At 42.8% G+C, this 26,310-nt stretch overlaps 1 pseudogene; it reads left to right on the plus strand.

Moving 5' to 3' along the window:
• Window positions 1-9,832: 9,832 nt before the first annotated feature.
• Window positions 9,833-10,584, plus strand: LOC136397873 (max-like protein X; annotated as a pseudogene).
• The last annotated feature ends 15,726 nt before the right edge of the window (window positions 10,585-26,310 follow it).

Raw genomic sequence — 26,310 nt, forward strand, 5'->3', positions numbered from 1 at the left:
CACAGTAAGTGCTGGTCATTGATTATAGTTCTCCAAACCGAGGGACTAAGACATGGATTAACTGGGCATGGAAAGTAGGCTGGACAAACATGGGGAGGAGGTCAGGATGCTCTGTGAGGTCCAGTTTGATGAATGAAGAGGCCATTCAACAAGATAGGGAATACAGGAGGAATAATGCATTTGGGGAAGAAATCATGACCTTAAGAACTGTTTGGTGAAGGGGTAATTTGAGATAAAACCATTCTTTTTTTTTTTATTTCTGTAAACATTTTTTAATGTGGTATAGGTAACTAGTAATGACAGCAATTAAATTTTTAGAAAGTTTCTTCATAATAGTGCTCAGTAAATACTTTAAAATTTTTTCTTAAAATAATTTCAGGCCCTGGCACCTGGTTCAGTGGATAAAGTGTAGGCACAGCATATGGAAGTTCCGGGTTTGGTTCTTGTTCAGGGCACACAAGAGAAGCAACAATCTGCTTCTCCCCTCTTCCCTCTCCTCCTTTGCTTTCTCTCTCCTTCTGCAGCCAGTGGCCAAATTGGTTCGAGCTTGGCCCCAGCGCTGAGGATAGCTAGGTTGGTCTGAGTGTGTCAGCCCGAGGTGCAAAAGTAGCTCAGGACTGGAGCATCATCCCCAGACTGGGTTGCCAAGTGGATCCTGGTCAGGGGACACACGGAGTCTGCCTCACTATTTCCCCTCCTCTCACCTAAAAAAACCACAAACAACAACAACCACAACAAAAAACCCCAGTCCTTTTTCAGATAAAGGAAAGGATCACATAACTTAATTCTATTATAATGACAGCTTCTGACTTCTAACACCAGTAGGGTCCTATCTCAATTCTTCTACTGCCTCCAAGTCAAGCACAAGAATGAACACAGAAATTGGGGTGGGTCTGGTCTGAGCTGGTTCTGGGTAGGAAGGTGATTAAAGGACCCCACTGATGAGGCTGGTTGAGGCATGGCAGGGCGGGGGAGGGTTGTAGATTGGTGTTGCTGCATAGGGAACAAGGCAGTGGGAAACTTGCAGAAATAAGCTCAATGTCTGGCATATAGTATATACTTCAATAAATGGCACCATATTTCCCCATGTATAAACCACATCTTAATTTTGGGAACTGAAATTTGAAAAAAAATGTATTACATAAAGTTATTGAACTCAAGTTTTATTCATCATAAAATTTATACAACTTGCCTGACTAGGCGGTGGTGCAGTGGATAGATTGTTGGACTGGGATGCGGAAGACCAAGGTTCAAGACCCCGAGCTCACTAGCTTGAGCACGGGCTCATCTGGCTTGAGCAAAAAGCTCACCAGCTTGGACCCAATGCCCCTCGCTTGAGCAGGGGTTACTTGGTCTGCTGAAAGCCCGCGGTCAAGGCACATATGAGAAAGCAATCAATGAACAACTAAGGTGTTGCAATAAAAAGAAATTTATGCAACTCCTCATTACTGTCAAAACTCCCATCCATTAGCTTGTCCTCAATTGTGTCAGATGGTAGATCATTGACTTCATGTATTGCCTTGTCCTCAGTTCCATCTATGGCATTTGAAATGCCACACTTCTTAAATGACTTGACAATTATCTCAATCTTGGTATTATCCCAGGATTTTTTCACCCAGGTACAAATTTCTCCTATAGTTGGTTTCTTCACTCTTCCTGCCGCTGTCAAATTGTCCCCAGAAAACTTCATCCATTGGTTCCATTCATCTCTCATTACAGCCTTGAAGGGTTTGTTAATGCTGACATCAAGTGTTTGGAGCTGGGATGTCAAGCCTCCAGGTATGATGGCAAGTTTTATTTTTCACTTTGCAGTGATCTTCTTTGTGTTTTCTTCTGTTATGTGTGCCCTGAACTGATCAAGCACCAATAGGGCAGGTTTGTGTAAGAGCCCACCTGGTCTCCTTCTCCAAACTTTCTCAAACCAGATCTTCATTCCATCCTGATCCATCCAACACTTGTCATGAATGTGGACAATCACTCATCGAGGAATGTCTTCTTTTGGCATTGTTTTGCATTTGAAAATCAGCATAGGAGGCAGCTGGGTTCTGTGGGCACAATAAGCTAGAACAACTATATAATGGCTCTTTTCATATCCACTTGTCTTCACAGTTACAATTTTCACCCCCCTCTTACCAACATTCTGTTACTTGGGACATCAAATTGAAAGGGGACTTCGTCCATATTTGCAGTCTGTCCCAACTCAAACTGATGTGTCTTTTTATATTGAATGTCAACATGATGAAATTCAAGGACCTTCTCAGGCACCTTTTGGGCAAGTCTGGTGCATGTACGCATATTTAGTACATTCCGTTTCATAAATCTGAAGCACCAGTTGTCCTCCCCTTTGAAATTAGTAACTTCTTTTTCTTTCTTTTTAAATTTATTTATTCATTTTTTAGAAAGGACAGAGAGAGGGAGAGAGAGAGACAGAGAGAGAGAGAGAAGGGGGGAGGAGCTGGAAGCATCAACTCCCATATGTGCCTTGACCAGGCAAGCCCAGGGTTTCGAACCAGCGACCTCAGCATTTCCAGGTCGATGTTTTATCCACTGCGCCACCACAGGTCAGGCCAACTTCTTTTTCATCAGCAATTCTTCTTGCCTCATGCTGAACCATCTTTGTGGACACAGGAATTCCAATTGCCCTTTGCTCTTCAATCTATATCTTCAATTCCCTCTCTAAATCAGGCTATTTTGCTGACTTGCCTCTGATGGCTTTCTTCTGCCGTGGCATTTTCAGTAGGGTTTCTTCTTCCCGTAGCCAGTCTCAGATTGATTTCTCAGTTGGAGGACGACCAAACTTATGTTCAGCAGCATGATTTCCATTCACTTTTGCAAACTGGATCATTTTTAACTTGAATTCAGCACTGTATGAAAATCTTTTCTGAGCCATTTCTGGGCAGAATGTGGCAAAACATAACCTACTGTAATATAGCGGTAACAAATACAGTACAAAACAATGAGCTCAAAGACAACAAATGCAAAAAAGCGGGAAATGCAAGTAAAAATATCTACAACTACTGTATGAGACGCACCTAGTTTATAGATCCCAAATTTTTCAAAAAAGGTGCATCTTATACATGGGGAAATACTAGTTATCATTACTTATACACTATTATTTTTCAAAGCATACTGTATACTGGAAATCCCAGACAATATAAATGTTAGTAGATATGAGAGTGCAAATGAGTCTAGGAACCACATTCATGGTGGCAGGGACAGTGGGGACACATTTACCACATCCATAGGGCTTAGCAAACTATCCAGAACATAGTAAATGCTCAATAAATATTTATTGACTAAATAAATGAGTAAATAAAATCAAGCCCAAATCATTTATCTCTGCAGAGATATGGTAAAGTGTGTTGGTTAAAAACACATATTCCAAACCAGATACTGGGGTCCATATCCTGAAACTGACTAGCTGGGAGACCCTGTGCAAGTTATTTAACTACTGTACTCTATGCCTTGGTTTCTGCATCTGAAAAAGGGAATGATAGCAAAAGTAACTCCCTCAAAGCATTGATGAGAAGTCTAGATGAATTAATATCTGTGATGTGCACAAAATAGTCTCTGGCACATTGTCAGAGCTATATAGTGGTTTGCTTCTTTGAGACACATTTGCATTTTTAAGAGACTCTAAATGCAGAAGAAGCATTTATGATGGAATAGCCCCCAAAATAAATCACTAATGACTAAATTCCAGTATCTTTGAACTTACGTCAAGAAAGCAGTCAATGTCACCTGTGTCCCAAGTCAGGTGCTATTTTTCTCAGAGGGGAATTTGATGACCAAAGAGGCCATTAAACAAGATAGAAAATACAAACATTCTGAGATAAGATTTAGGAAAATTGCATGAGCAGGGAGGGTGGTTCTTGATTCTAAACAGCCAGAGAAAATGCTACCTTCTGTTTCCTAGAGAGAAAATGCTTGGGAAATGGCCATACTGACTCTCTTGTGAGAGTGATGGGAAGGAGGTAACTCAAAGTGGTGCTGAGTCTATCCACCTCTAATTCAGCCTGCACCTTCCTGCGGGCCCAAGACTTGAGACATTTTTACAGCATTGATAGAACCTTGCAGAAGTAGAAATTCTTCTTCTCTAGGTTGAGATCTAGAAATGAGGACATCTTTATTTAATGAGAAGATCAGATGTGACCAATAACGGAAGTTAGGAGTTAGGAGAGGGAAATGTTCTTCACTATCTATTTTATTTGTAATAAAATGTTACATTATTTGTATTGGTCCAGATTCAATCAGGGAGGTTGAATCACTATGAGTATTGTGGAATAAGGAATTTAGAGAAATTACACCTTACATGATTGTGGAAGCTTCTGGGTGAGCACAGGCCTCAGAAGGGGATTTGAAGGATCACAGGAGAGTCATTAACCAGTCCTGGTGCTTGTAATTGAGCTGAAACTTGAAGGGAAGTTGGGAGGATGGGCACATCCTGTAGGTGAATTGTCCTGCAAAGGTGGCCCGTGTAGAAGTCTGTGGAAGGTGGAGGGTTTAGTATGGCTTGTGCCTCTGAATGGGTGATCTGCATATCTTTCAAGCCAGGGGTTAACAAAGCCAGGTTTGAAGTACAGTGTCTGGTAGTAAGACCTGGGCTCACTACTGGCCCACAGGGTTGGCAATTGGGAAAGACCTAGGAGAGGAGCTAGTCATGAGGGGAAGCTGCCTGTACCTCTGCATTGAGTGTTTCTCACCACTCTCATTTATGAGGCTGTTAGAGCCCAATGGTTGCTGCTACTGCCCCCACATTGCATCCAACTTCCCCTCTGAGACCCACAGTCAAAGGGGTTTTGTGAGACATAGTTCCCAACATAGACAAGATAGGTTCTTTTGTTTATTTTACTTATTTTTTTAAGAGTTATTTTTTAAACTTTTTAAAAAAATTATTCATTTTAGAGAGGAGAGAGAGTGAGAGAGAGAAAGAGAGAGAGAGAGAAAGGGGGGAGGAGCAGGAAGCATCAACTCCCATATGTGCCTTGATCAGACAAGTGCAGGGTTTTGAACCGGCGACCTCAGCGTTCCTGGTCGATGCTTTATCCACTGTGCCACCACAGATGAGGCCTGTTTATATTTTTATTAATTCCCATTTTGCTTCATTTAAAAAAGGATTTCTGAAGCAGCTTGGAGAAATATTTGCCACTGAGTGAAGTTTTTAAAGGAAGTGATGGAGGCAAAGATGAAAGTGTAGAACAATAAAATAATTCCAGGGTGATGTTAGTGTTCAAGAAATTCATCTAAGAGCCTGTTCATTGAAGATGAGGGCTATAAATTTGCTTAGAACATCCTTGGAGCTCAAGCAAATATTTTGTAATAATGATTGTCACAAAGGAGTGGCATGGATTATCCTGGTCCTGAGACTTAAGAGAAATATCTTCTGGGGTCCTCAAAAATAACCCTGCAATAGTGCCTTAGAACTATTCAATGAGAGCTGTTTTCCTACAAGGGGTTAAAGCAAAGTAGACTGAGCAGAGCCCCATTCTATATACACTCTTCTGCTGGAAAAGGGACAGGAGACTGTTTCTTTTTTTTCTTAAGTGAGAAGCAGGGAGACAGAGAGACAAGCTCCTGTATGTGCCCCAACCGGCATCCACCTGGCAAGCCCCCTATGGGTGATGCTCTGCCTATCTAGGGCTATTGCTTCATTACTCAGCAAGAGAGCTATTTTAGCACCTGAGGCAAGGCCATGGAGCCATCCTCAGTGCCCAGGGCCAACTTGCTCCAACCAAGCCATGCCTGTGGGAGATGAAGAAAGCAATAGAGAGAGAGAGAAGGGAGAGGGGGAGGGGTGGAGAAGCAGATGGTTGCTTCTCTTGTGTGCCCTGACTGGGAATTGAACCAGGGACATCCACACGCTGGGCCAATGCTCTACCACTGAACCAATTGCCGCGGCCTGGAGACAACTTCTAAACATTATATCTAGATGAATGGGTGATCTGCATATCTTTCAAGCCAGGGGTTAACAAACATTTTCTGTCAAGGGCCAGATGGTAAATATTTCAGATGTTAGGGCCATGAGATCTCTTACAACTAATCAATGCTGTCATCGTAGGGTAAAAGCAGCCACAGAGACTCTGTAAACAAAGGAGTGTGGCTGCGGTCCAATAAAACTTTATTAGGAACACTAAAATTTGAATTTCTCATAATTTTTGTGTGTCACACAATGTTATTATCCTTTAGAGCTTTTTAAAGGTGTAAAAACCATTCTTAGCTTGTGGTCTGTAGCTGTACAGAAACAGGTAGCAGTCTGGGTTTGCCCATGTGCCAAGATTTGCTGACCTTAGTTTTAGATGATCCTCTATAAACAGTGATTTTTATAATTGGCTAAGAAAGTGGGAGGTAAAGTGTTTGAGGTTAGGGTGGGTAACATTACTATAACAGACAAACCTCAAAATCTCGGTGGCTTACTGTAAGTATAGTTCTCTGCTCATGTAATGTCCAAGCAGTTGTCCTTAACGGGTGGGTGGCTCTCCTCCAAAGGGTGACTCAGGGATCTGGGCTCCAACCTCCTTCTGGCTCCACTCCCTGTTAGCAGATGTGAAAAGACAAGGTGATGGTGTGCCTGGTTTTCAACCCAGAATTGATACACACAATCAGCTACATTTAGATGCAAAGATGTGGGTGGTAGGTGTGCTGAAGAAGACAGAAACTGGCCACTGTCTGATAATGATGCGCCCCTGTGAAAGGAAATGCTAGTTTGTGTTGGGCTGCTAGCTGCCCTGCTACAGTGATGTTCTTGGGCAAGAACTTGAGTATAGATAGTGATGCTGAGAAAGGGTGGCTCTTGAACCCCAATGAGTGTAGAGAGGACATTATTTTTTGAAAGTTAAAGCTACTAATCAGTATACATAGAGAACTAAGATGTTGCCCTTGAAAACTACTCTGGGTGTGTCCAGTACAAACTCCAACGTGCAGGTGAAAGCTTCAATATTCTTCCTTCAAAAACATGATTGTGCCTGACCAGGCAGTGGCGTAGTGGATAGAGTATTGGACTGGGATGCGGAGGACCTAGGTTCAAGACCCCGAGCTCACCAGCTTGAGTGCGGGCTCATCTGGTTTGAGCAAAGCTCACTAGCTTGGACCCAAGGTCACTGGCTTGAGCAAGGGGTTACTCGGTCTGCTGTAGCCCCATGGTCAAGACACATATGAGAAAGTAATCAGTGAACAACTAAGGTGTTGGAATGAAAAACTGATGATTGATGCTTCTCATCTCTCTTCATTCCTGTCTGTCTGTCCCTATCTATCCCTCTCTCTGACTCTCTCTCTGTCTTTGTAAAAAAAACAAAAAACAAACAAAAAAACCATGATTTTAACATACTTTCTGGAAAACTTCAAAGAGTTGTGACCAATTTCCCAACATGGCCAAAGAAAAACAAAACAAAACCATCAACAAAGAACCCAGCGAACTAATAGTATTAAGCAATATAACCTGCTGTTGAACTTTCCAAAATATAGTCATCTTAAAAAGTATTTCCAGATGGCTCAGGAATTCTCAGCCTTGGCACTCTTCATATTTTGGGCCAGATAACTCTTTGTTGTGTGGACTTTCCAGTGCATTACATGACAAAAGTAGCTTCCCCACCCAGCTTTTATACACTAGATGCCTGTAGTGTCCTCTGCCCACCCTGCCACCCCCCACTCCTCCAGTTGTGACAATCAAAAAATGTTTCTGGACATTGTCAAGTGTCCCCTTGGGGACAAAATTGCTCCAGGTTGAGAAATATTGACTATCTAAATGACAAAACTTACCAAATAAAATTGCTGAAAATGAGCCAACTAAATGTTGCAGGGCTAATGACATTAATGACTATGTTGATTCTTGAGTGGTTGGTCTGGGGTCATGCTTCCTGTCAATTAGGAATTGGGTTGGTCTGTTAAGACCTCTCTTGGTAAAAGATGATAGCACTTTGTCAGTGGCATAGACCTGAATGGCTGCCTTCAGTATGTTCCCTTCAATTCTCAGAAGCAGGAGGGTATTTAGCTACACATCCAACGTGGTTCCATGTCAATACATTTAAAGTAAATTATATAAAGTCTATGGTATTGGGACTAAAATATGCCAGAGTAAACTTGCATGAAACTAGTATCTGATCTGCCAGATCGACTCTACCAACCCCCACCCTGGAGGTGGTTGTAAGTCACAGGCTCTAAATACATTAATACTGCTCAGAGCCCTGACCTTTCTTATTTTCTGATTTTGGTCTTAGAGGCAAAGATGTGATCGAATAAAGGCTGAAAACTGATCCATTTCTAAGAGTATGCTCTACAACAGCGGTCCCCAAACTACGGCCCGTGGGCTACATGCGGCCCACTGAGGCCATTTATCCGGCCCCCCGCTGCACTTCCGGAAGGGGCACCTCTTTCATTGGTGGTCAATGAAAGGAGCACATTGACCATCTCATTAGCCAACAGCAGGCCCATAGTTCCCATTGAAATACTGGTCAGTTTCTTGTCTTAAATTTACTTGTTTTTTATTTTAAATATTGTATTTGTTCCCATTTTGTTTTTTTACTTTAAAATAAGATATGTGCAGTGTGCATAGGGATTTGTTCATAGTTTCTTTTATAGTCCAGCCCTCCAACAGTCTGAGGGACAGTGAACTGGCCCCCTGTGTAAAAAGTTTGGGGACCCCTGCTCTACAATGTGATGGAGAATGCACTTAGCTTAATGGCTGAAACAAAATAAATAATAAACGTTAGTTATCTTTGTTGTCATTTATTTACTTTTTGTGACAGAGACAGAGAGAAGGACTAATAAGGACAGACAGACAGGAAGGAAGAGAGATGAGAAGCACCAGTTCTTTGTTGTGGCACCTTGATTGTTCGTTGATTGCTTTCTCATGTGCCTTGACTGGGGGCTACAGCAGAGCAAGTGATGCATTGCACAAGCCAGTGACCTTGGGCTTCAAGTCAGCGACCCTTTGGGCTCAAGCCAGTAACCATGGGGTCATGTCTATGATCCCATGCTCAAGCTGATGAGCCCGTGCTCAAGCCGGATGAGCCTGTGCTCAAGCTGGCAACCTCAAAGTTTCGAACCTGGGTCCTCTGCGTCCCAGTCCGATGCTCTCTCCACTGTACCACTGCCTGGTCAGGCATCTTTGTTGTTATTATTGCCGCTATTACTATTATTATTGTTACAACTGGCAATCACAGAGAAGCTTTGCTGAAAGCTATGCAAGCAAGTAGGGTAGAATATCTCCCTGCCTCCTAGTTCATTAAAGAGGAAATTAGACTAGAATACAATCCAGACTCATTACATGGACTTCAAGACCCTGAGTGATCCAGCCCCAGCCTGAATCTAACCTGATCTTGCCCCATTTTGTCCCTAGCTCACCAAACTCCACCACTTCGGCTTTTTAAATTTCCTCTGCCTCTGGTAATTTGGCTTTAGTGGGTCTGAGGTAAGCCCAGGAATGGGTACTTTTTCCTACTGGTTCTGATGGGCCAACAAGTCTGCAAGTCATGCTTGGCTTAACCTAACCTAGCTCCGAAGCCAGACAGTTGCCAAGTGAGGTAAAAAGCATGTGTTCTGTGAAGCCAGGACTTCTTGTAGGGAGGCTGGTGTTTTAGCAGCAGTGTGGGCTGAGTCCAGGCTTGTGGAGAGTGGTGGGGAAGAGGAGACAAGCCCAGGGAAGGCAGAGCCTAGCAGGCAAAGTGAATAATGCAGTATCCACTTCAGGATCTCCCTTTCCTAATTGTGAAAAGTTGGGGGTGAGTTCAAGGCCTCAGCTCAGAACTAGACACTCGGGGAGGAGTGGAGTCTCCGGTGGTGGTGGTGAATAGGGCGGGAATGGTGTCATCTCTTAAAGTAAAACATCCCGGCTTTCTGGTTACGGTGGGTCGGAGATGACGGAACCCGGAGCCTCTCCAGAGGACCCCTGGGTCAAGGTGAAGTATGCTTACAGCGACAACAGTCTGGACCCCGGTCTTTTCATAGAAAGCACCTGCAAGGGAAGTGTAGTGTCCAGAGCTAATAGCATTGGTTCCACCAGTGCCTCTTCTGTCCCCAACACAGATGACGAGGACAGTGATTACCACCAGGAGTCCTACAAGGAGTCCTACAAAGACCGGCGGCGGCAAGCACACACTTGGGCTGAACAGAAGAGGAGGGATGCCATCAAGAGAGGCTATGATGACCTTCAGACCATCGTCCCCACCTGCCAGCAGCAAGACTTCTCCATTGGCACCCAGAAGCTCAGCAAAGCCATTGTTCTACAGAAGACTATTGACTACATCCAGTTTTTGCACAAGGAGAAGAAAAAGCAGGAGGAGGAGGTGTCCACACTACGCAAGGACGTCATGGCCCTAAAGATCATAAAAGTGAACTATGAGCAGATCGTGAAGGCACACCAGGACAACCCACATGAAGGGAGGGCCAGGTCTCTGACCAGGTCAAGTTCAATGTGTTTCAAGGCATCATGGACTCCCTGTTCCAGTCCTTTATTGCCTCCATCTCCATGACCAGCTTTCAGGAGCTGTCAGCCTGTATCTTCAGCTGGATTGAGGAGCATTGTAAGCTCAGACCCTACAGGAGATCGTGATTGGCGTCCTGCATCAACTAAAGAACCAGCTTTATTGACCCGAAGAATGGCCAACAGGAGGCCTTTAGCCTCCTACTTGGTCAGAGTCACTGGGCTTATGAGATTAGACTGCAACACGGTATATCAGTCAGCTGATTTCCTCTTGATGTTTGGTCCCCAAGTCTCCCTCATCCTCAGTGGGACTGGGTTGCTTTTTGAAAGCTTCTCATTAATTTATTATATTGACCATAGAGCTCGAACCTACCCAGTGTTTCCCCCTGTAGAAATAATCAAAGTGGGTCTGTCTGGGTACCCCCCCCCCCTTCCTGAGCCTCAGATTACAGGTTTTGGCACATGACCTATAATATTTGTCTTGGTCTCTTGGGTAACAACTGGCCCAAGTTTAGCCGTTTTGGCAATAGTCAGATGGAAGAAAAGAATTAAGAGGAAACACTTCCACAGCGACAAAAGGTGAAAGGCCACTCACGCCTAGGTTATAGTTGCCTGGCCAGCCCCAGGTAAAGCCATGGCTTTCTGGTCCTGCCAGTTTCCTGCTCCTGCCTTCTCTTGCCCTCTCCATCCCTCTCAGGCAGTAGCACTGCACAGCAAAGTCAAATGTGACATAGCACCACCTATTAAAGTTTTTATTTTTCTAAATACCTACAATGCAATTTTGCTAAAGTTACAATTTTAGAAAATTAGCTGGGCCTCAAAACCACCCCCAGCCTTTCTTGTCAGGTATATCTTTGTTTCCACCATCTCTCTGCTGCCTGCATTTCTCCCAGGACTTGGGGGTGGGTAAAGGCCTTCTAGGGTGTATAGAACCCAAGGGAGTCTGGAGTGCAGCCCTCGAGACTCCCTGAATGCTGTATATAATAGCCTCTCTACCCTTGTCCCACTAAGCTCCCTTTTGGCCTTCTTCAGGTTTCATATCTGGGAGGTTTGATTACCAGAGGAAATTAAGTATTTTTATATCAAATTATATTACAATGAATATTGCTAATGCTTTTCTTTAAAAAAAAAAAAAAAAAGTAAAACATCCCTATTGTCAAATTTTCCTTCAATGACCTGCATTTGCCCATGAAACCCCAAGTCCATTATGTGCATATGTTACTCTGTTTAGGAATTCTTTTTCACAGCAACACTTAACATTTAAGAGCCACTAAAAAAAGAACTACTGATGATGGTAGCACAACCTTGCAAATGTTGAATGTCTGAATTGTACTGAATTGTACTGAATTGTACTGAATTGTACCCTTGACAGTGGTTAAAAATGAGAAATTCTATGTTATGGATAGTTTGCTTTCCTCCCCTGGTGGTGGTGAGGAACACTGGGCTGGACTAAATGATGTCATAAAAGGTAAATCTATATGTGGACATGGGACATTTAAATAATTCCCCTTTAACCTCTAAAAAGAGTATAGGTGGAGAATTCCAAAGAGTTCTTGCAGGATTTATTCTATTTTGGCTGTTTTCATTTTGAACTTTTTATTATAGAAACTGAAAAACACATTTAAAAAATAGAAAGAATCGGCCATGGCCAGATAGGTTGGTTGCTTAGAGCATAGTCCCAAAGTGACACAGCCCCAGCCTGAATCTGATCTTGCTGGTTTGATCCCTGGTCAGTGTACATACAGAAACAGATTGATGTTTCTCTCTCCCTCCCACTTCCTCTCTTTCTCTGAAACCAATCAATCAGTCAATTTTTCTTTTAAGTAGAGAAAATTGAACAATGAATCCTCTTTGAATCTAGGACCCAGCTTCAACAAACATTAATTTTTACTATTCTTATTTATATATTCCTTTGCCTTTATTTTTTGGAGTATTAACAGATCATCTACAAACACTTTAATTATTCTATTCTATGTTAACATTAAGATTTCAGAGCTCAAATCTCATTCAGTGACTCATTTGATGTTATAAAGATTAAACAAAATAAGGAGATTAGGCTAAAAAGTTAGCTCATGCTGTAGGTGGTCCTGCCTTCAACAAGTTTATACTTGACCTAAAAATACAGACCTCTAATAGAAAATGAGACTACACAGAATTAAAGTTACACTCTCGAAACCACAAATGCCAAAGGGCAGCCAGTGTGTATTCTGTTATAAGACCTGAATCCTGGGTGTGTCAGCTGTGCAGAAATCCCAGAGAGAGCTAAGCAGTTGAAGAGGTCAAGATAAGAAAAATGCCAGAATGGATCAGAAATAGATAATAGTGTCTCTTTTACTAGTCTTGGTAATGAAATTTGGTATCCCTCAGAGGTCGTTTGTAACTGGCAAGCTTTAGAGATCTAGATTCCTAGTCTTTTGAATTCTAATCCTCTGCTCCATCTGACCCTCCCTGCTTTTATAACATTTTTATACCACCAGTCCTCATCATAGACTCTTTATTCCAGTGCTCCCCTTAGGTGTGCTTCCACCCGCTCCCTGCTTCTCCTGGAGAACCTTCAGGACTCTGCTCATGCTGGGCAACGGGAAGATGCTTCCCACTAGCCTCCCTCCAGCCTTCTGGTTCTTTGGTGGGGCTGGGGTGGAGCCCACTGCTGCTGTTTGAGACTGATGAATCTTGTACATGCTTTTTGGATTTGAACTTACCATGAGACCAAAAAGCCTGTTGGTGGGGTAGTGAACACACAATACAATATACAGGTGATATTTTATAGAATTGCACACCTGAAAGTTATATAATTTTATTAACCAATATTACACCGGTAAGTCAATTAAAAAATACAAAAACCGGCCCTGGCCGGTTGGCTCAGCGGTAGAGCGTCGGCTTGGCGTGCAGAAGTCCCGGGTTCGATTCCCGGCCAGGGCACACAGGAGAAGTGCCCATCTGCTACTCCACCCCTCCCCCTCTTCTTCCTCTCTGTCTCTCTCTTCCCCTCCCACAGCCAAGGCTCCATTGGAGCAAAGATGGCCCGGGTGCTGGGGATGGCTCTGTGGCCTCTGCCTCAGGCGCTAGAATGGCTCTGGATGCAACAGAGCGACGCCCCAGAGGGGCAAAGCATCGCCCCCTGGTGGGCATGCCGGGTGGATCCCGGTCGGGCGCATACGGGAGTCTGTCTGACTGCCTCTCCGTTTCCAGCTTTGGAAAAATGAAAAAAAAAAAAAATGGTAATGGTGATAACTAATTAAAAAAATTAAAAAAAAATACAAAAACCAAAGAGCATGTTGAGCAAATTCATGTAAGTAATGAAGGCTGAATTCCAGTGACTAAAAAGCAGTGGGCAGGGAAGGATGGAAGAAAAGAAGGACGGGAGAAAGAATGAATTAGAAGTGTAGCTGAGGCTGTCAAAGAGGCTGGTGACAGTGGCTGAGTCAGTGCTCAAGGGTCTGGGAACCAGTTCAGCCCGAACAAAAGCAGGCCTGACGACCTGACCATTGCCATCTGATGCCCTCCAGGTCTGCCCAGGGCATGTCAGGGAAAGTTCAAGTAGGGAATCTTAAGGTGGGTCGGGGTGAAATCGATTCTGCCAGGAGACAGATGAAAGGTGACCCGGACTGGAAATAGATTAAATGCAGGTAGTCCCTGTGCCATGAGATTTAGAAACCTGGCTTTTTAGATCATCCAGCTTCCCAATCTAGACACTTGCTACTTACAGCGAGGTCTGGTGTTGGCAGCATCTGCACCACATGGGAGGTTGTTAGCAACGCAGAACCCCAGGCCCTGCTCGGAGCCAATGAATCAGAAACTCTGGGAGTGGGGCTCAGGAATCTGTTTTCATTCACCCTCCACTGATTCTGATGCCTGTTCAAGTACGAATGCTTCTTAAAGAGAGATGGGGTACATGGAGAAGGAGGGCCATCTCTCCAACCCTGTGATTCTTAAGCAGTTGCTGTAGCTGAATAAAAGAAAAACACAGTTGGGGAATGAATCAAAAGCTGAACTACAATTACTGCATAATTTATTCATGTATTTAACAAATGTTTGTTGGGTCAGACATTGTTTTAGCACTATGGGAAAAACTGAACAAAATAGACCAAGAACTCTGGCCCTTGTAGAGCTTACATAAAAAAACTGACAGGCCCTGGCCGGTTGGCTCAGCGGTAGAGCGTCGGCCTGGCGTGTGGGGGACCTGGGTTCGATTCCCGGCCGGGGCACATAGGAGAAGCTCCCATTTGCTTCTCCACCCCACCCCACCCTTCTTCTCTGTCTCTCTCTTTCCCTCCCGCAGCCAAGGCTCCATTCGAGCAAAGATGGCCCCGGGCGCTGGGGATGGCTCCTTGGCCTCTGCCCCAGGCGCTAGAGTGGCTCTGGTCGCGGCAGAGCGACGCCCCCTGGTGGGCAGAGCGAGGCCCCTGGTGGGCGTGCCGGGTGGATCCCGGTCGGGCGCATGCGGGAGTCTGTCTGACTGTTTCTCCCCGTTTTCAGCTTCAGAAAAATACAAAAAAAAAACCACAAAAAAAACAGAAAAAAAAAACGAAAAAAAAAACTGACAGTACCATGTGTTGACGGAAATGCAGAACAACGGAAGTCTCGTCCACTTCTTGTGAGAATCCAAAATGATACAACCATTTGGAAGAGTGTTTGGTGGATTCTTATAAGGTTTCAATACACTCTTATCATATGACTTAGCAATTCCACTCTTAAGTATTAAACCGAGAAAAATAAAAATTTTTTACTGACCTATATATGAATGTTTATGACAGCTTTATTCATAATATCTCAAACTAGAATCAACCCAATGTCTCTCAGCTGGTAAAGGGATGCACAAGCTGTGGCCCCCACATACACAGGATACCCCCCAGCCATAAAGAGAAGTGAACTGTCGATACCACACCAACATCCAACATGGATGAGTCTCAAGAGTATATGTGGAGGGAAAGAACTAGAAACTGAAGATTACATACTGCATATTCCCTTTATTTATATAATGTTTTTGGAAAGGCAAAACTGAAGGGATATAAATAGATAGATGTTTGACAGGAGTTACGAGTAGGTGATGGAATTACAAAGAAGCCTGGGTGAATTTTGGGGGGTGGAGAGTTGATTGAACTGTTCTATATAATTGTAATCGTCCTTACATGGTTGTACACTTTTGTCAAAAGTGTTGATTATCATTATCTTTGGCTCCAACTCCCTCCTTGGCCATTTTTTCCTTATGACTCCAAACCCTCTCCCACCTCATAGGCTCATCTCTTTTTGGACTTGTGGGACCTTGCCATTGTTTTCATTGGCTGTTGTAATCTTGAGAGTTGCTTAAATCTATTGCTCACTTCCTCAATGTTATGCCCTTATTACCATCCACATTCTATAGATAAAGAAACAGGTTTCTTTCCCTAGATCACCCAGTGAGTAAGTGGATGGCTTCCGGGCCTCCAGCTCCAGGTTCTCCTGGGCCAGATGGCCCCCACAATATCCCGCTACCCTTTGCCATCAAGAGCCTCATTCTGAATATTCCTTTTGTGACTAACTCTCAAAGTGAGAAGGAAGTTGGGGCAGTGGGTTGACGGGAACTGGCAACTGGGGACAGAGGTGAGCAGGAGAAAGTGACTGGGGGGTCAGGATTTTGAACTCCCTGCAGTTTCTGCCTCAGGGTATTTGGCAGGGGACAGTGGGGACAGAGTGGAGGCAGGTACACCTCTATAGGAGGAAAAGCTTCTAGAAGCAGTGGGCAGTATGACTGCAATTGTCAAGAGTCCATCTCAGGAAGTGGTCAACCATACTGTAGTAACAACAAGGCAAACCTCACCACGTGGGCAGAGCAGAGCCTGGAGGGCGGAGACCAAGATTCCAAGCTCGGTTCTGTTTATTACAACTGGAGCAAGTCCTCAGCCCTCGTTCAGCAAACACTTTACCCAAATATGACAACATATGCCAAAGTGTTTTGTAAAATGCTACACAAAAGCAAGTTACTATTCCAAAAACTGGGAAACTTTCATTATGAGGGCAATCCTTGTACACGAGAGTATGTTTTCCTGAGGTAAGGATGCTGCTGCCTTCCATTTGCACATTTAAAAGCAGCCACTTGAGAGGTTTACTTGCAAGCTCTACTCCAAAGTAACTTGCAGGCAACTCACTCAATTCTTTCTTACCGGGCACACCCAAATGTCAGTGGCAGAGTCTCCGGGCAGCATTAGAATTGATTCTTATTTTATTTCTTATAGAGTTCTGCATTATAAAATAGCAAAGTCATGGACATGTGACATAGCAGGGAGGGCTTGAGGAACCAGAGAAGTCAGGTGTGGCTGGAAGGTGGGGTATGCGGAGAAGTGGTAGATGGGTCAGGAGCTGGATGACAGCCACATGAAGTGTTGTTTGTGGAGTCCTTTTATCAAAGCCTGTTAAACCACTCTGCTCTGCTCTCTCTCAAAGTGTGTTGCCCAGACTAGTAGCATTGACCTCACCTGGGAACTTGTCAGAAACGCAAAATTTCGGGCCCCATCTCAGTATTGCATTAGAAAATCTGGGGTAGAGCCCAGCTCTATTTTAATAAGCCCACCAGGTAATTCTGTTGCACGTTGAAGCCTGAAAATCACTGATTTAAAGTGTTCCCAAGTTGGGACAATGCTCTCTGCCCCCAGTGAGCTAGCAAAAACAGCCAGTGGCCTCAACTGTCTATTAGCCCACTCTCTTGTGTGTGGTCCCCGGTTGGTTCTCCAAACTTTACAGAATTCCTCCTCTATGACATAATGGCAGTGAGGTGAAGACGTGCCTCTGAATGATTAGTTGGGATTTTATTTACAGGCAGAGTAGTGGCTGTGAGGCGCAGATTTCACACTGCTTGCAAATCTAACTGCTTCTCTTTTTGGATCAAAAACATCTGGAAATACCCCAAAAAAGGTTCTCAGAAGGCATTGGGCCATCTAGTTCCGGGGTGTTACAATGTGTTCCCTGCTGGTTCTCCAGACTCTGTGGCTGTCCCTGCTTGTTCCCATTATCCAGGGACAGAGCCTCCCACCTAGGCCTCACACAGAACAAAGAGGCCAAGGGTGCATTGAATTGCTGTAAATAAAATAAAATAAAATAAAATAAAATAAAATAAAATAAAATAAAAACCAGGTGTTAGTTTGTTATAATAAGAATGAAATACATAAGCATGCGCCAGTTACTAAATACAAATTCTGTGAGTTTGGTAATTCTGTATATGAGTCAAAGGTTCTTATGTGCATTTATAACTTGCATTGCATAACATAAACAGTAAAGTTCATGTTAATAATTTGAAATTTTAATTTTTCTGCACTCACAATGACATTCAATAGCAAATTAAAAACATCATGGCAAGTCAAGGAAAAGAACATGGAAGAAAGAAAATAAGCTTTATAGACTTAGGCTCATGACCCACAGACTTCCACTTCTCCCTAAGACCTGGGATTATGCATTGCAATTTCAATGTTCATTTGATTGAGTCATAGTCCCAAGATATATGTTTTAGAAAAGACAATGTATTGTCTTCAAATCCCATTTCAACATGTCTCTGGAAGCCTGTTTATAGTAAACAAACCTTCTTATAGTCTGAATCTTTATAAAAACAAACAAACAAAATTTGGTTTTCTTTGGAGAGCATTAAGCTGTTTACTAGCTCCCATTGAGTGTGTTGGGAGAAGTCTGTTAGAATTTTTCTAGCATGCTGTTGCTCTTCCCCCCAAATTGTCCACTACTCTCTTCTAAAACCCTTTCTCCTTTGGGACAGTACCAGCTTATCTTAATCAATTAGGTCTTCTTCCTAATTTCTGACACACTAAAGACCCAGATCATAGTGCTTTGCCTAGCCTACATTCTGTGTCATTCTGGACAACCTCAGTCGTGAGGGTGATCTACCCTCTATCTGGATAGGAGGCACCTGAGTTCCTCAGGGCCAGATCTGTCACCTCTGACTCTGAGATCCCTCACCTGGAAGCCACCTCTGCTTCGCCTGCACTTGCTCTGCACCCAAGCGACTGGAAAGACAGCTATCCCTGTGTGCCTTGTCTTCCTTACAGTCCAAAGTGCTTAGCACATAGTAAAGAGCTCAAAAATGATAATTACTATATTGTTACTATTATTTTATGCTAAACAGGGAGAAGAGGTAAAGGCATCTTAGGTAGAGGGAACAGGAGGGTCAGCTAGATGATTTGTGGGGCCTGGTGCAGAGTGAAAATGTGAGGCCTGGTTAAGGAGCTAAGAAATCAATTTCTCCTTTTCATGGGCTGCTGCCCAACTCATGTCTGATGAGTAACCCCAAGAGATTGCAACCTCTGTGCAGGGACATGCTTGGAACCTAGACTGGGGTGTGTGAGAGGCCCCCACTGAGTCACTTGCCAAAGACCATCTGTGGGGAAAATAGCTGTGTTAGGTTTGCTCGCTGTTTTACCAGCTGCAAACACATTGCTTGATTAGTGCATGAGCATGTGGCAGCAGCCAGTGTGGATATTCTATGTAAGGCTATGGGTGCTGCACAGATGGTGGATGGGGGTGATTGCAGATGGCGGATTTCCTGCCCACCACTGTGTGGGCCTACTTTTGCTGTTTGTTTGCCAGGGAAGTGGTTTTCCCTGTCTGTTTGCTCATCCACTGCTGAGAGACTATTAAACATAAATGGCCCAATGTTTTCTGGCTCCATTGTTCTCTACTATCTGCCCGAATCCAATGTGAACCTGCCTGGCCTTGGCCACCAGCATTACACCATTACCAAGGCACTGCCAGCCCAGAGCAAAGATGACTGCCATGGCATCCTACAGGGAGCATGCCCAACCATGACCCTCCCCACTCATGCAGGCCCTGGCTGGGGCTGGAGTGCAATGGAGGAACAATCCAATTTTTGCCCAGGCAGAGGGCAACAGCTGTCATGGAGCAGGAAGAGGGATATTGGACTCCCGAGTCAGGGAGCAGCTAGCCGTGAATTCATCCCAGGAAAGTGGTGGGAGTGGGTCCACACATGAGCCAAGGCTCCAAGTCCCCAGTGCATGTCCCATTATCCCACTGTTCTTCACTCACAGTTTCAAAGACACAATTATTAAGAATGTCAAGACAAAAAAAAAAAAAAATGTCAAGACAGCAATCACAGAGTGCTTTTAGTGTGAAGTTCTGTGTGACAGCACTGGCCATGCACTCATGAGGCCAGCTCTGTGGGACTGAGTATGTAGACTTGGCATACTAGTGGAACTGAAAGATAGTCTGCTGCTAGAGAAAAGTAAGAGTAAGTACGGGGGTGAGGGGAACAGGGTGTGAGGTTCAGATGGCAGGTAAGGATATAACATTTAACAGATAGACAAAAGAAAAGCTATAAAACTTTTATTTAGGTTAAAATATAGTAATACATATGTATATTTAAATATTTGAAATATGCCATTACTAAGTCCCAGAGCTGTTTTAACAAATAATCACAAACTGGCCTACAGCAACAAAAATTTATCCTCTCATAGTTCAGGAAGCCAGAAGTTCAAAATCAAGGTGTTGGTAGGCTTAGATTCTTCTGGGGTCTCTGAGGGAAAAACCAGCCGGTGCCCCTCTCTTAGCTTCTCCTGGCTTCCTGGTTGCTGGCAATCCTAGGCACTCCTCGGCTTATAGGTGCATCACTCCAATCTCTGCATCTGTCTCCACATCACCTTGCACTCTGTTTCTGTCTCCTCTTTTTATAAAGATACAAGTCATTGGATTTTTCTGACCAGGCAGGTTCACATTGGATTCAGACAGATAGTAGAGGAACAATGGAGCCAGAAAGCAACACCCTAAATCCAAGATGATTTCATCTTAGGATCTTTAATTACATCTGTAAAGATCCTTTTTAAATCAAGGTCACATTCTGTAGTTCTGAGTAGGCATGAATTTTGGGAAGGCTCTATTGAACTCACTGTAGGACAGTAAAAGGAAGAAAAGTAAATCCCCCATGCTTCTGCTATCTAGAGCAAATATTGGTTAATAATTTAGGGTATATCTTTCCCATTTTTTTATGCGTAGATTTAGCTTGGGTATTTATTTTACGTCATGATAAGCTTCAGATATATATAATTTGTTGCTTGATCAGGCAGTGGTGCAGTAGGTAGTGTCAGAATTTTTCTGCACTCACAATGACATTCAACAGCAAATTAAAAACATCATGGCAAGTAAAGGAAAACATGGAAGAAAGAAAATAAGCTTTATAGACTTAGTCTCATGACCCACAGACTTCCATTTCTCCCTAAGACCTGGGATCATGCATTGTAATTTCAATGTTCATTTGATTGAGTCATAGTCCCAAGATATATGTTTTAGAAAAGACAATGTATTGTCTTCAGATTTGATTCTATTTTAGACAAGAAATGTTTATTTTAATACTCCTTAAAATAGCAAAAATTTGAAATAATATATATAGAATATAATACAATGCAACATCAACTCTTCCTTGAGTCTCCAGTTCTGACCCACCAGTCCCTACAATTGCCCAAGCCAATTTCTTAAAATAAATCTCTCACCTTATACATATACCTCTTATTGATTCAGTTTCTCTGGAGGACCCTAACTAATGCAAAATTCTTTCTGTTTACTCTTCACTTGTCCATTTCTATGATCACAACGGGACCATGGCACAAACAGAACCTATACCGCCTCTGAAATCTTATACTCAGATGCCACTCTCTGACTCTTACACTATATCTAAATCTGTTTCTTCAGTCTCATTGAGAGTTCCAGTCCTGTCATCCTTCCATTTTCTTTTTATCATCTATCAGCCTTCTTTTATCTTTCTCAGCCAGAGTAAGCTTCTACAATCCATTATCTCAATCACTCTCATGCCCCAAATATTTGGGTCTCTCTCTCTCTTTTTTTTTTTTTTTTTGTTTCAACTGGCTTGACAATCTCCAACTCTGGACCAGCCTAACCAACTGCTGTCTTCACTTCTATTTCCTCATGATTGATGTTTTCGTCAGGGTTCTCCAGAGAGACAGAATTCTTTTTCCTCTGGGGGACATCATTATTTTTTTCTTGGGACTTTAATTAATTGATTGTGAAGGGTAATCAACTTTCTTCAAAGTCTATTGATTTAAATGTAATTACATCTAAAAATGACCAAATACTTGTGCACCATATCCTAATTAAGTTGACACACAAAATTGAATATCATAGCTGAGTAGTTGGAAAAACTCAAATTTTCATTTAGGAAATACTTATTGAATACATAGCACATAGAATGTGCTGTATGATGAGAACACATGGGTGGCTACAACCTGCTTCTTTTCCTCCAAGGAGCTCATCATCACAGTGAGGTGGAAACAAAAGCAGACATTTATAGTATAAGGTTGTTGTTTCTTATTAGCGTGGACGCAAAGAAGAAACCAGAGACAGATGAAAGAAAGCAGAGGACTGAAACTCCGTAAGGTGGAGTCAGCCTCGAACATCGTTCACTCTGTGTATTTACTGGTTAACATACAGTGGGGGTGCACCAGTCTAACTATGTTATTTTTCTTTTCTAAACACCAGCTGTAATCTTTAAATCATGCACTTCTCCATTTCTCCCAGAACACTAGGTGAAGGACAGGACAAATGCTTTAGGTAGTCCTAATCATAAACAAGACATCTGTATCTGTGGCATGCCTCCAAGATTCCTGTGTCTGCGTGCAGAACAACACAGGCCGATGTCTTGTTATTTTTCAGACTCCTTCAGCTTCTCATGCTCTCCACTAACTCCTGCTCCGACTTTATGTTAGTGCACAATTAAAATTCTTTCATTTTCCCCTTTTTTCTTTATAAGGAGCTTTTTGTATCATAACTGAGAATATAGCAGAACTTCTTTCTATTCTATCTTGATGGTCATTTTCTTTTCTTTGGGCTAAATATAACAAGAATACAACAGCCTGACCAGGCGGTGGTGCAGTGGATAGAGCGTTGGACTGGGATGCTGAGGACCCAGGTTCGAGACCCCGAGGTCGCCAGCTTAAGCGTGGGCTCATCTGGTTTGAGCAAAAGCTTGCCAGCTTGGACCCAAGGTTGCTGGCTCGAGCAAGTGGTTACTCAGTCTGCTGAAGGCCCGCAGTCAAGGCACATATGAGGGGGCAATCAATGAACAACTAAGGTGTCGCAATGCGCAACAAAAAACTAATGATTGATGCTTCTCATCTCTCTGTTCCTGTCTGTCTGTCCCTGTCTATCCCTCTCTCTGTTAAAAAAAAAACAACCAAAAAAAAAAAGCCACCCCAAAAAACAACAAAAACAAAAAAACAAGAATACAACAATAAATAAGATAAGTACAGTGCTTCCAGAAATACCACTAAATATCTGAAAATTCTTTAATGGATTTAGATTAACAATTCTCTCAGTAATAGAATCAATTAATTTTTTTCCATTTAACAATTTCAATTGATCTTGTGTGTGTGTGTGTGTGTGTGTGTGTGCGTGTGTGTGTATGTGTGTCAGAGACAGAGAGAGTCAGAGAGAGAGAGTCAGATAGGGACAGAGATGAGAAACATCAATTCCTCCTTGTGGCTCCTTAGCTGTTCAGTGATTGAATTCTCACATGTACCTTGACCAGGGGGCAATAGCAGACCAAGTAACCCCCTGTTCGAGCCAGCAACCTTGGGTCAAGCTGGCAGAGCCTTTGCTCAAACCAGATGAGCCCACGCTTAAGCTGGCGACCTCGGGGTCTCGAACCTGGGTCCTCAGCATCCCAGTTCCAACGCTCTATCCACTGCACCACCGCCTGGTCAGGCTGTTGTATTCTTGTTATATTTTAGCCCAAAGAAAAGAAAATGACCATCAAGATAGAATAGAAAGAAGTTCTGCTATATTCTCAGTTATGATACAAAAAGCTCCTTATAAAGAAAAAAGGGGAAAATGAAAGAATTTTAATTGTGCACTAACATAAAGTCGGAGCAGGAGTTAGCGGAGAGCATGAGAAGCTGAAGGAGTCTGAAAAATAACAAGACATCGGCCTGTGTTGTTCTGCACGCAGACACAGGAATCTTGGAGGCATGCCACAGATACAGATGTCTTGTTTATGATTAGGACTACCTAAAGCATTTGTCCTGTCCTTCACCTAGTGTTCTGGGAGAAATGGAGAAGTGCATGATTTAAAGATTACAGTTGGTGTTTAGAAAAGAAAAATAACATAGTTAGACTGGTGCACCCCCACTGTATGTTAACCAGTAAATACACAGAGTGAACGATGTTCGAGGCTGACTCCACCTTACGGAGTTTCAGTCCTCTGCTTTCTTTCATCTGTCTCTGGTTTCTTCTTTGCGTCCACGCTAATAAGAAACAACAACCTTATACTATAAATGTCTGCTTTTGTTTCCACCTCACTGTGATGATGAGCTCCTTGGAGGAAAAGAAGCAGGTTGTAGCCACCCATGTGTTCTCATCATACAGCACATTCTATGTGCTATGTATTCAATAAGTATTTCCTAAATGAAAATTTGAGTTTTTCCAACTACTCAGCTATGATATTCAATTTTGTGTGTCAACTTAATTAGGATATGGTGCACAAGTATTTGGTCATTTTTAGATGTAATTACATTTAAATCAATAGACTTTGAAGAAAGTTGATTACCCTTCACAATCAATTAATTAAAGTCCCAAGAAAAAAATAATGATGTCCCCCAGAGGAAAAAGAATTCTGTCTCTCTGGAGAACCCTGACGAAAACATCAATCATGAGGAAATAGAAGTGAAGACAGCAGTTGGTTAGGCTGGTCCAGAGTTGGAGATTGTCAAGCCAGTTGAAACAAAAAAAAAAAAGAGAGAGAGAGACCCAAATATTTGGGGCATGAGAGTGATTGAGATAATGGATTGTAGAAGCTTAATCTGGCTGAGAAAGATAAAAGAAGGCTGATAGATGGTAAAAAGAAAATGGAAGGATGACAGGACTGGAACTCTCAATGAGACTGAAGAAACAGATTTAGATATAGTGTAAGAGTCAGAGAGTGGCATCTGAGTATAAGATTTCAGAGGCGGTATAGGTTCTGTTTGTGCCATGGTCCCGTTGTGATCATAGAAATGGACAAGTGAAGAGTAAACAGAAAGAACTTTGCATTAGTTAGGGTCCTCCAGAGAAACTGAATCAATAAGAGGTATATGTATAAGGTGAGAGATTTATTTTAAGAAATTGGCTTGGGCAATTGTAGGGACTGGTGGGTCAGAACTGGAGACTCAAGGAAGAGTTGATGTTGCATTGTATTATATTCTATATATATTATTTCAAATATTTGCTATTTTAAGGAGTATTAAAATAAACATTTCTTGTCTAAAATAGAATCAAATCTGAAGACAATACATTGTCTTTTCTAAAACATATATCTTGGGACTATGACTCAATCAAATGAACATTGAAATTACAATGCATGATCCCAGGTCTTAGGGAGAAATGGAAGTCTGTGGGTCATGAGACTAAGTCTATAAAGCTTATTTTCTTTCTTCCATGTTTTCCTTTACTTGCCATGATGTTTTTAATTTGCTGTTGAATGTCATTGTGAGTGCAGAAAAATTCTGACACTACCTACTGCACCACTGCCTGATCAAGCAACAAATTATATATATCTGAAGCTTATCATGACGTAAAATAAATACCCAAGCTAAATCTACGCATAAAAAAATGGGAAAGATATACCCTAAATTATTAACCAATATTTGCTCTAGATAGCAGAAGCATGGGGGATTTACTTTTCTTCCTTTTACTGTCCTACAGTGAGTTCAATAGAGCCTTCCCAAAATTCATGCCTACTCAGAACTACAGAATGTGACCTTGATTTGAAAAAGGATCTTTACAGATGTAATTAAAGATCCTAAGATGAAATCATCTTGGATTTAGGGTGTTGCTTTCTGGCTCCATTGTTCCTCTACTATCTGTCTGAATCCAATGTGAACCTGCCTGGTCAGAAAAATCCAATGACTTGTATCTTTATAAAAAGAGGAGACAGAAACAGAGTGCAAGGTGATGTGGAGACAGATGCAGAGATTGGAGTGATGCACCTATAAGCCGAGGAGTGCCTAGGATTGCCAGCAACCAGGAAGCCAGGAGAAGCTAAGAGAGGGGCACCAGCTGGTTTTTCCCTCAGAGACCCCAGAAGAATCTAAGCCTACCAACACCTTGATTTTGAACTTCTGGCTTCCTGAACTATGAGAGGATAAATTTTTGTTGCTGTAGGCCAGTTTGTGATTATTTGTTAAAACAGCTCTGGGACTTAGTAATGGCATATTTCAAATATTTAAATATACATATGTATTACTATATTTTAACCTAAATAAAAGTTTTATAGCTTTTCTTTTGTCTATCTGTTAAATGTTATATCCTTACCTGCCATCTGAACCTCACACCCTGTTCCCCTCACCCCCATACTTACTCTTACTTTTCTCTAGCAGCAGACTATCTTTCAGTTCCACTAGTATGCCAAGTCTACATACTCAGTCCCACAGAGCTGGCCTCATGAGTGCATGACCAGTGCTGTCACACAGAACTTCACACTAAAAGCACTCTGTGATTGCTGTCTTGACATTTTTTTTTTTTTGTCTTGACATTCTTAATAATTGTGTCTTTGAAACTGTGAGTGAAGAACAGTGGGATAATGGGACATGCACTGGGGACTTGGAGCCTTGGCTCATGTGTGGACCCACTCCCACCACTTTCCTGGGATGAATTCACGGCTAGCTGCTCCCTGACTCGGGAGTCCAATATCCCTCTTCCTGCTCCATGACAGCTGTTGCCCTCTGCCTGGGCAAAAATTGGATTGTTCCTCCATTGCACTCCAGCCCCAGCCAGGGCCTGCATGAGTGGGGAGGGTCATGGTTGGGCATGCTCCCTGTAGGATGCCATGGCAGTCATCTTTGCTCTGGGCTGGCAGTGCCTTGGTAATGGTGTAATGCTGGTGGCCAAGGCCAGGCAGGTTCACATTGGATTCG

Source organism: Saccopteryx leptura, chromosome 3, assembly GCF_036850995.1.
Source record: "Saccopteryx leptura isolate mSacLep1 chromosome 3, mSacLep1_pri_phased_curated, whole genome shotgun sequence".
NCBI lineage: Eukaryota > Metazoa > Chordata > Mammalia > Chiroptera > Emballonuridae > Saccopteryx > Saccopteryx leptura.